This window comes from Nannospalax galili, unplaced genomic scaffold (assembly GCF_000622305.1).
Source record: "Nannospalax galili isolate Female #2095 unplaced genomic scaffold, S.galili_v1.0 scaffold960, whole genome shotgun sequence".
NCBI lineage: Eukaryota > Metazoa > Chordata > Mammalia > Rodentia > Spalacidae > Nannospalax > Nannospalax galili.
The window spans coordinates 2,151,437-2,162,912 of NW_008348313.1; the positions used below are offsets into that span (position 1 = coordinate 2,151,437).

At 47.8% G+C, this 11,476-nt stretch overlaps 1 protein-coding gene across 2 annotated transcripts in view; it reads left to right on the forward strand.

Moving 5' to 3' along the window:
• Positions 1–10,974: 10,974 nt before the first annotated feature.
• The window catches only part of Nr1h2 (nuclear receptor subfamily 1 group H member 2), a 5,596-nt gene continuing 5,094 nt past the window's right edge, over positions 10,975–11,476 (forward strand). For both annotated transcript variants that reach the window (XM_008845138.3, XM_008845139.3), the window contains exon 1: positions 10,975–11,352. The gene's annotated coding sequence lies outside the window, so the exon portion shown is untranslated. The remainder of the gene's footprint in view (positions 11,353–11,476) is intronic.

The window sequence follows — 11,476 nt, forward strand, 5'->3', positions numbered from 1 at the left end:
CTCACTATGTAGACCAGGCTGGCCTTGAACTCACAGAGCTCCGCCTGCCCCTCACTCTTCAGTTCTGGGACTAAACATGTGCACCACCGCACCTGGCAATTAAAATTTTTTTAACTAGGGGGCTGGATGGGGCTGGAGAGATGGCTCAGTGGTTAAGAGCACTAACTGCTTTTCTAGAGGACTCAGGTTTGGTTCCCAGCACCCCCACGGTGGCTCGCATCTATCCTTAACTCCGGTTCCATACAAGAATTTTTTTTTAATTATGGGGCTGGAGAGACAGCTTAGATGTTAAGAGTACAGGCTGCTTTACTTTATTTTATATGTATGAATGTTCTTCATGCATGTACGCAAGTGCACCATGTGCATGCCAACCCACAGAGGTCAGAAGAGGGTGTCGAATCTCCTAAAATTGGAATTATGAATGGCTGTGGGTGCTGGGAGCCCAACCCAGGTCCTAACTCAAAGAGCAGTCTGTGTTCTTAACCTCTGAGCCATCTCTCTGGTCCACCAGCTGCCCTGCCCAGGATCTGGATTCAGTCCCCACCACTCATATGCTAACAATCATCAGGGGATCTGATGCCCTTTTCTGACGTTTTGTGGGCATTGTACACATGTGGTGCACTTGTATGCAGGCAGGTGGAACACTCATTCACATAAAATAAAAATAAATAATTCAAAAGTTTTTTTAATTTAAATGAATAAATAAATAAAAATCATTCCTGCCTAGGTCTTAAAACAGTGTCTGGCGTGGAGTAACCACTCACTAAATAATGGGAATATTCTCTTTGGCTACCTTGGGTTCTGGGGTCTTCTCTGAAACAGCAGGCCGGCAGGGTCTCCATGGCAACCGCCACCACTCGCCTCTTTTTTTTTATCTTTTTGAGACAGGGTCTCCCTGTAGCCCCAGCTGTCCTGGAACTATGTAGACCAGGCTGGCCTTGAACTCAGGGATCCGCCTGCCTCTGCCTCACGAGTGCTGGGATTAAAGGCGTGCGCCACCATGCCCGGCTCGCCTCTTCTTTTCACCCTCATTCTGGGGCCCTCCCCTCACTTCCCACCCACCCCTTCCTCCATCACAACCTAGTCTGAACACCCGTTCGAGTTTCGCTTGCATATCCCCAAATGGCCACACAGTGGCGGTGTGGGCCCGATTTCCTCAGCAGATATTCCCGCCCCTCCCTTTTACACAGCTGCAGTAGCTGAGGAACCAACTGGCCTTTGCGGCGTCCTGACTGTGGCCCTCACTCCCTGGCTTGTATTCCGGTCCTCCCCAAGCTAGCCGGTCCGAGACGCCTTCCTCACACAGCCCGGCAAATGGGCCGGTATCTGCCGCCTGATATTTTTAGGTAGAAGGTTTTGGTTTTCTTTTTGATACTGTGATTTTTTTTTTTTTTTTTTTTTTCAGTACTGGGAATGGACTCTAGGACCCTCAGGCAGGCTAGGCAAGTGCCCTCCTGCCAATCTAGGCTCGAACTTAAGACTTCACACACGCTAAACAGGCATTCTACCACTGAGCCACACCCCAGCCCCTCACTGGGGGACTCTAGGCAGGGGCTCTACCGCTGAGCCACACCCCAGCCCCTCACTGGGGAACTCTAGGCAGGGGCTCTACCACTGAGCCACACTCCAGCCCCTCACTGGGGGACTCTAGGCAGGGGCTCCACCACTGAACCAATCCTGCCTCTCCACTTCCTGAGTAGCTAGGATGCCCAGGCCTGGCACATATTCCCTCTCTGATCATAAGTGGCACCTTCTCTTGCTCAAAGCCCGAGCCCCACCCCAGTCTTATTGCTGCTGAGCACTGAAATTAGACCCACCTCAGGGCCTGGTCTTTCCCCACAGAGTCCATAGGTGCCCCTGTGTCAGATCTTTACATTTGGTGGGTTTTAGTTTTTGGTGCTGGGGTTGGAACCCAGGGCTTCCTGCACACTAGGCAAGCAGTGTTTCTTCCTGAGCTACACCCCCAGCCCTGCTGGACATGGTATGTGTGTGAGGAATATTTTAGAAGACATGCTTAGGGACAGATGGTGTCTTTCTGGACCCTTGGCCTAGTTTCCATGTACAGCTAATCACAAATGTCACTTCTGGTGTATTTTTTAAAAAACTTCTTTAATGGGCTGGAAAGATGTCTCAGTAGCTAAAAGCACTGGAGTTCAGCTCCCAGCATCCACATCAGGTGATTTACAAATGCCTGTAACCCCAGCTCTAAAGGATCTGATGCCCCCACCTGGCCTCTGTGGGCATGTCACACGTATGTGCACATACTTGCACACACTCACAAATGAAAAGTGAGTCTCAAAAAAAGTTTTTATTGGGAACTGAAAGATGGCTCCATGGTTAAGAGTTCTGGCTGCTCTTGCAAAGGACCCGGGTTCAAATTCCAGCACCCACATGAGGGCTAACAATCATCTGTAACTCCAGTTTCAGAAGAGCTGATGCCTTTTTTGGCCTCTATAGGCACTGCATGATGCAGATACATTTACATACATGTAGGCAAAACATTAATACACATAAAATATAGATGACTACGTAAATAAAGTTAAAGCATTGACTGTTTCATTTATTTATTTATTTGGTTATTATTTGGTTATTTTATGTGTATGAATGTTCTATATGTATGTACACAAGTGCACCCCATACATAATAACCCATGGAGGTCAGAGGAGGGTGTCAGATCCCCTGGAACTGGAGTTAGGATGGTTGTTAGCCACCATGTGGGTGCTGGGGACTGAACCCTGGTCCTCTATTTTAACACAGATCTTAAGCATAGGTTAATAGAGATTCCCCAGTGTCTTAGTTTGTTTCTCCATTGCTGTGACAAAATATTCTGACCAATACCAACTTGGTGAGGAAGGGGTTTATTCAGCTTACATCTCCCAGGTCACAGTTCATCAGGGAGCCCAAGGTAGGAACTCAGGGAAGGATCCTGGAAGCAGGAGCTGGAGCACAGGCCATGGAGGAACGCTGCTTACTGGCTTGCTCCCCTGGCCCCTGCTCAGCCTGCTTTCTTATCCAACACAGGCCCACCTGCCCAGGGGTGGCACCACCTACAGTGGGCTGGGCCCTCCCACATCACTCAACAATCAAGAAAATGCCCCACAGACATGGCCATAGGCCAGTCCAATGGAAACAATTCCCCAATTGAGGCTCCCTCAACCCAGGTGTGTCAAGTTGACACTAAAGCTATCCAGCACACTCAGGAAGGAGTAGGACACACGCGCTGTGGTTATGAGAACTTGAGAAAATACACTTTGTCATGTTTACAATGGCTGTACATGACATCCCTGGCTTTCTCTGTTATATTGCTTAAAGAGCATAATTTACAACAAGGTTTAAAGATTCAGTAGCATATAGAGGTTGAAGAGATGGCTCAGTGGTTAATAGCTCCTTTTGCTCTTCTGGAAGACCTGGGTTTGGTACTCAGAACCCAGCATCATCAGGCAGATTACACATCTGAAACTCCAGTTCCAGGGGATCTGAAATTGTCTTCTGACTTCTGCAGGCATGTACACATGTGGTGCAATTACATACAAGCAGGTAAAATACTCATATATATGAAAGCTTTTAAAAAATATTTATTATTTTTATTTTATGTGTATGAGTGTATTGCTTGCATGGATGTGAATGCACCCATGTCGTGCAATGCCACGGAGGTCAGAAGAGGCTTTGTATTCCCCTGGAACTGGAATTAAGAATGGTTCATAGCTGCCATGTGGGTGCTGGGAATCAAACCCGGGTCCTCTACAAGAGCAGTCAGTGCTCTTAACCGCTGAGCCATCGCTCCAGCCCCAAAAGCTTTTCTGAAAAAAAAAAAAAAAAAAAAAAAGAAGAAGATTCAGAGGCTGGGTGTGGTGGTGCACGCCTTTAATCCCAGCACTCGGGAGGCAGAGAAAGGCAGATTTCTGTGAGTTCAAGGCCAGCCTGGTCTACATAGTGAGTTCCAGGCCAGCTGGGGCTACAGAGAGACCCTGTCTCAAAAAAAAAAAAAAAAAAAAAGATTCAGAGGGCTGGAGAGATGGCTCAACGGTTAAGAGCACTGGCTGCTCTTACAGAGGACCTGAGTTTGATTCCCAGTACCCACATGGCGACTAGCAACCCTCCATAACTCCAGTTCTAGGGGAATCCGACGCCCCCTTATTACCTCTTCCGTGGGCATTGCCTAGCATGGTTGCACTTACAAACATGCAGGCAATACACTCATACACATAAAATAAAATAAAAATAATTTGTAAACATTTAAAAATGTCTTTACGGGGCTGGAGAGCTGGCTCAATGGGTGCAAGGGCCTGCTGCCAAGCCTGACAGCCTGGGTCTGATCCCCAGAACCCACATGGTAAAAGGAGAGAACTGAATTCTGCAAACTGACCTCTGATCTCAACATGCACACTGGGGCATGTACATGTATACACATACACAATAAACCAATGTAATTAAAAATTAAAAAGAGGGCTCGGCGTGGTGGTGCACGCCTTTAGTCCCAGCACTTGGAAGGCAGAGACAGCCTGGTCTATACACTGAGTTCCAAGCCAGCCGGAATACCCCCCAAATAAATAGATAGATAGATAGATAGATAGATAGATAGATAGATAGATAGATAGATAAATATTTAATTAAAATGGGGGTTAAAGCCAGGCATGGTGACGCACGCCTTTAATCCCAGCACTCTGGAGGCTGAGGCAGGCGGATCTTTTCGAGTTCGAGGCCAGCCTGGTCTACATAGTGAGTTCCAGGACAGCTGGGACTACAGGGAGACCCTGTCTCAAAAAGGCAAAACAAAACAAAACAAAAAAACAACAACAAAAGTTGAGTCATCTCTTTAAACCCTATTTTTAATTTTTTTTTATTTTTTTGGCCTCGAACTCGAAAGATCCGCCTGCCTCTGCCTCCCAAGTGCTGGGATTAAAGGCGTGCGCTACCACACATGGTGAGATGACTCAACTTTTAAGAGCACTGGCTGCTCTTGCAGAGGATCTGGGTTCAGTTCCCAGTACCCACATGGTGGCTAACAGCCACCTGTAACTCCAGTTCCAAGGGATGTGATGCCCTCTTCTGGCCTTTGTAAGCACTGCACACATGGATGTACTTACATGCAGGCAATACACTCATATGCATAAAATGGAAATAAAATTTTAAAATAAAAATATGGGCGCTGGCTTCTCTCATTGTGGAACTCTGTCCATAAGAGCCATTTTCGTCAGCACCTGTGGTTACTTGCTAGAGACCCTCAACATAGGGGCTGGTGACTGTTGACATAGCCTCACAGAAGGAGGGGGTGAGGAGGGTCATTAGACCTTCACTGAGATTCCAGGTGCTCTGTGTGGTGTATGTAATTCTGTCCCAACTGCATGTGGCCCCATGGTCATGGGAGGCACTGGAGCTTATAGATGGTGGGAAGTTCACTGAAGACTCTTGTCTATTCAGTTGTAGTCACCACCCAAGCTGGGGTAGGACTTCCTAGGGGTGGAACTGCTTGGAGTCACCCACACGTCTGCAATTAACCCCTCCATCTGTGCTCTGTAAGCAAGTCAGATAAAACATTGGTAGGCTCTAGTCTATCATGGGTGCCCTGTCTGTCTGGTTCTATGTGGTGCTAGGGGTCAAATCTAGGGCTTTGGCAAACGCACTACCCTGATCCACACCCCAGCCCCTCACTGGGGGAGTCTAGGCAGGGGCTCTACCACTGAACCACACCCCAGCCCCTCACTCGGGGATTCTAGGCAGGGGCTGTACCATTGAACCACATCCCCAATCCCTTGCTGAGGAATTCTAGGCAAGCACTCTATCAACTGAACCCCAACCCCATGGAGCTTTTTGGGTTTCTTTTTTTAAAAATTTATTATTTTTCTTTTATGTGTATGAGTTGTATCACCTGCATGTGTGTAAATGCACACATCCTGCAATGTCTGTGGAGGTCAGAAGAGGGCATTGGATCCCCTGGATCTGGAGTTATAGACGGTTGTTAGCCTACAGGTCGGTGCTGGGAATCAAACCTGGGTCCTCTACAAGAGCAACCGTTCTCTTAACCTCTGAGCCATCTCTCCAGCCCAGGTTTCCCTTTTATTTTGTGTGGATTTGCATATGTATGTGGGTGCACACATGGCACAGCTCAAGTGTGAAGTTCAGAGGATTACTTACAGAAGTCAGTAATTTCTATCCTGTGGTTCTGGGAGATCAAACTCAGGCTGTCAGACCTGGTGGAGGCACTTTTACCCACTGAGTCACCTTGCTGGCCCTTTGTGACAGGAAACTATGTTGGAATGATTAACATTCTGTAATTTTTCTTTCTGTTTCTTTGGTTTTTTCTCTGTATGGGTCACTGGAACATGTAACTCTGTCTTATGAAATAAAGTCTCACCAATTCTAGAACATAACATAAAACCAATATAAAGATCTTTATCTGCGTGTGGTGCTATACAACTGTCCTTCCAGTATTGGAGATATTAACCCACACAAACCCCCCAAATATTTTTTATAGTTTTTTTTTGTGTGATCGAGTCTCACATAGCCCAAGCTGGCCTATAATTCAGTGTAGCTGAGGATGATCTTGAATTCCTGATCGACCTACCTCCATCTCTAGAGTTTTGGGATCATAGGTATATGTCACCACAACCCACTTAAAAAAAAATCTTTAAATTCTTGTAGTTTTGCCATTTGACACAAATCTCACCAGGGAAACGCAAATTAAAAACACAATGAAATCTGACTCCACACCTAGTGCAAGGCTAAGCTAAAATGGACAGATAATAACAAGTGTTGGCAAAGATGTGAAGAAATTAGGAGGCTGGTATGCAGTTGTCCAAGTACTCAGGAAGGTTAGGTGGAAGCATCATCATGCCCAAGATTTCAGGACCAGTCTGTGCAGTACAGCAAGATGCCATCTTTAAAAAAAAAAAATCTGGGTGTTGTTGTGCACACCTCTCATCCCAGCACTGAAAAGGCCAGGGGAGGGGCATCATGAATCCCAGGCCACCTTAGGCTACATATCAAGACCTTGTCTCAAAATAAAACAAACAATCCTTGTGTGTGAATGTTCACAGCGGTAGTGTGGCCTTCAATAGAAATTACCCACATTTATCAGCTGGGTGAATGGATAAATGACATGGTATAGGTACACAGTAGAAAATTATACAATTTGGGGACTGAGAGATGGCTCAGCAGTTAAGAGCACTTGCTGCTCTTCCAAAGGACTTGAGTTCAATTTGAGGCCCCCACATCCAGGGGTTCACAACCACCTGTAACTCCAACTCCAGGGCATCTAACACCCACTTTTGGCCTCTGTGTACACTGCACTCATGTGTGCAAACAGAAACATACACACATAAAAATTATTATACAACCACAAACAAAAATAATAATGCTGATACACGATACAACGCAGCTGAACCTATGAAACTTTACAGAGTGGAAAATGCCAGTCCCAGAGAACGACAGATTCTAGGATCCTATTTCCAGGAAATTTCCAGAATAGAAAGTTGATTAATGATTGCTGAGGGCTGAGCGTGGGATGGGAAAACTGATGCTATTAATGGACACAGGATTTCTTTGTGGAGCGACAGAAATGTTCTGAAATTCGTGAATGTTGCAAAACTTCATGAATATGCTTTTTTAAAACTGAATTTTAAGAGGCTGGAGAGAGGGCTCAGCAGTTAAGAGCACTGGCTGTTCTTGCAGAAGACGGCAGATTCAAATCCCAGCACCCACACAGCGGCCAACATCCATCCGTAGCTCCAGTTCCAGAGGATCTGAGGCTCTGTTGTGACCTCCGTGGGCTTTGCATGACATGGGTGAACTTACATACACATACACATAAAACAAAAATAATTTAAAAAACCTGTTATTGCAAACATAATGGCATATTGGGTGACTAAGGAATTAGAAACCGGTCCATTCTTAGCTTCAGATGACTACACAGGACGACTGATGGAAGACTCAAGCGCCTCCCCACCATGCCGCTGAAGCCTCACACCTGACCTAAGGCAGTGAGCCCTTGGAAACTGTCTTTTGCTCCCTCTGAACCAACACCTAGCTTTGTCTTTACTGGTTCCATCCTGTCCCTCTGGCCTGTCCTCTCTTGTCACTTCTCTTTCCTAGTGGATATCAATTCCAGGAACAGGGCTGGAGAGATGGCTCAGCGGTTAGAGCACTGGCTGCTCTTGCAGAAGACCCTGGTTCAATTCCAGGAACAGCAAATCATGAGTGCAGAGAAGCATCTCATGCTTAGAACAAAACTCTCCCAACCTCACAAGTGGTCGTGCATTACTAATCCCTGCGCTCAGGGGACTGAGACGGGAGGATCAGGAGGCTCAGGGGGCTGAGGAGGGAGGGTCAGGAGTTGGAGATCTAGCTGGGATCCATAGCAAGATTTGCTGCAAAACATATCACGCCCCATCACCCACCCACTCATTAAAGCCTTCCCTCGACCCCAGCAGGAGCTGGCAGGACCGGACCTCAGATAAGGATCAAGCAGCTCACAGCCGGGCCAGGGTCGACGCCCTGCAGGCCTCCTTGCCCTTCCGGTTATCACGGAGCAGCTGTGAGTAGCTGGAGGGCAGTTTGTTCAGCTGGTAGACCTGCTGCCTTCCAATAGCGCAGCCGATGAGCTCTACATGTGCGCATGCGCAGCCCGAAATGGAAGGGACAGAACTAGTTGTGGGACGTATGGGACGCTCATACACATGCAAGTACACACAAAGACATACATACTTGCATATACACAAACATTTGCATGCATATATTCACATACATAAAAACATGCAAACACACGGGGCACATATAAAAACACACAGGGGCACATATAAATACATACACGCGTGCATGCATATACATACACGTGCACATGTACATGCAAAAAGATATGCATACGTATACATGTGCAGTACACACACTCATGTAGACATATGCACATACACATGCGCATGTGTACATGCATGAACACATATTCACATACATTCACTCATGCACACATATACATACACGAATGCACATACATACATATACAACACACAAACATGCACACATACAAACATGCAGGGGCACATATACATACATACACACGTACATGCATATACATACGCATACACATGTACATGCACATGCAAACATACACATGCATACATATACGAGTATGCACACGGAAACTCGTATATGTACACACATGTGCACACACATATATACACAAATATGTAGATATTTGCGTATAGACCTGCACGTGTATATGCATGAACACATGTATACACACTAATGCACATATATACATGTGTGCTCATACACACATATGCACATGCACATATATATGCATTCACTCATGCACACATATACATGCACCTATGCATACACACACAAACACATATACACTAATGCACATAAACACACGTACATAAACACACACTGTTCTGTACAGACTGATCCGAGGTAGCTCTGCCTTTGTTTTCAAATGAGTCCGTTTATTAAGTACACAGAAGGCGGGAGGGAAAGACCGGGTCGGCAGGCAGCAGAGACAGGGGAGCACTGGATCAGACACTTGGACATCCAGCAGAAACCACCCTGGAGCCCTTGGGACCTGAAGTCAGATAACGAGGGTCCCAGGCGGACCGTCTTCTGGTGAGACTCCAACCAACGAGTCTTTTGCTTTGGGGAAGTGCTGTCCTCCTTTCCCTGGGCCAGGGAGCTAAGACAAGCATGTTGGGTCTGCTGTGGGGGCCAATCCCACCTCCAGAGCCAGCTTCTCAGCGAGTTCAAACTGCACTTGGCAGTTCAGCAATCCAACGCATATTACACACATACACACAAAAGACACACTTGTACAGATAGAAGCACACAAATACACACTTATCTTTAAGAAAAGCTTGGGCTGGGAGCTGCAGCTCAGGAGGTACTGTGAGGTACAAGTGAGGTACTGTGAGCTAGCCCCAGCTTTGTGAAAATTAATTCGTTAATTAAAAGCAAGCATTTATGCTTAATAAAGATCTGATTATCCTTGAGGGGGGAAAAACCTGGACGTTTCCATCTGGAACCTGCTTAAGTATTGCAATTTATTGTGAAAAGCTGGTGGTAGTACCTCTATGAGGGGGGATGTCTAGGTCTATTTATATTAAGACCAGAGTCCTACTTTCTCGTCCACACTGGCCTCCAACTCAAAGCAATCCTCCTGTGTCAGCCTCCTGCGTGCTGGTATTACCGTCTCAAGCCCCGCCCACCTAGATGATCTTTTTACATTTTTCTTCCAACCATGAGGTTTGGTTTTAATTTTCGAGGTACTGAGGGTGTAGCTCTGGAGTTGGGCCCTTGCCCAGCATATGCAATACTCCGAGTTGACCGCCAGGACTGCAAGGATGAAGAAAACATTTCTGGATCCATGTGTGTAATTTAATTTATTCTTATTAAAAAATCCACTTTATGTATGTTTCTGTATGTGAGCACACGCGTGCCATGGTGCACGTGTGGACGTCAGAGGACCCCTTTCCCAGTCGTACCATGTGTGGAACTGAACTCAGGTCAACATAGAATTTTAATATTAAATTTAAAAAACCCCAACAACAAGCCGGGCGTGGTGGCGCACGCCTTTAATCCCAGCACTTGGGAGGCAGAGGTAGGTGGATCTTTGTGAGTTCCAGGCCAGTCTGGTCTACATAGTGAGTTCCAGGACAGTTGGGGCTGCAGGGAGACCCAGTCTCAAAAAAGACAGAAAAAATCCCTAGCAACATGGAGGGTTGAAAGTGCTGGGCGTACCTTGCGCATATGCAAAAAACAGAGAACTTTGAACCCCCAAAGGAGCAAACATGCCACAGGCTAGTCGTTCTAACAAACACAGAACTTTCCGGAACTTCTGTTGAGAGCCCTTTCGGGGACCTACCGGAATAAATTAACTTTCGGTCGGTAGGCCACTTCCGGCAGGGCCGGTCATTCCGCAGGGACCGTTCATTCCGCCGCACCTAAGCGGACCAGAACTCCGTCACCACTCTCCGCCCGCCCTCTCCGGAAGTGACGCGCGGCGGGGTTGCCGGAAGAAGCGGCGAAGTTACTTTTTTGCGCTCAGCCACCTCTCCGAGCTACTCCCCAGTTCCGAAGTTACTTCCGAGGGCCGCGGAGCCGTTGCCGCGAGGCGCGGGACGGTGACACGTGCGCCGGGCGGGGACACGTGCGCCGGGCGTCAGGGCGGGCGCATCCGGGCGGGGGTCGCCGGTCCCGCTCAGCCCGTGGCTTCTTCGCTCCCGCCCTCGCAGCTTCCGCTCCCACGGCCGTTTCCAGGGCAACGGAGTCAGAGACCCCGCGCGCCAGGCCCCACAGGATCGCCACGCAGTCATGAGCCCCGCCTCCCACTCGAGCTCGGGGAGGGGCGGGGCCTGGAGCGAGGTGGGCGGGGCTACGGGGCGGGGCGAAGAGGGGTGATGGGAGGGGCTTCGATCGTGAAGGGGCGGGGCTGTGCGGGAGGGGCTGGCTTGGAGGCAGGGGCGCAGATGAGGCGGGGGCAGGGGGG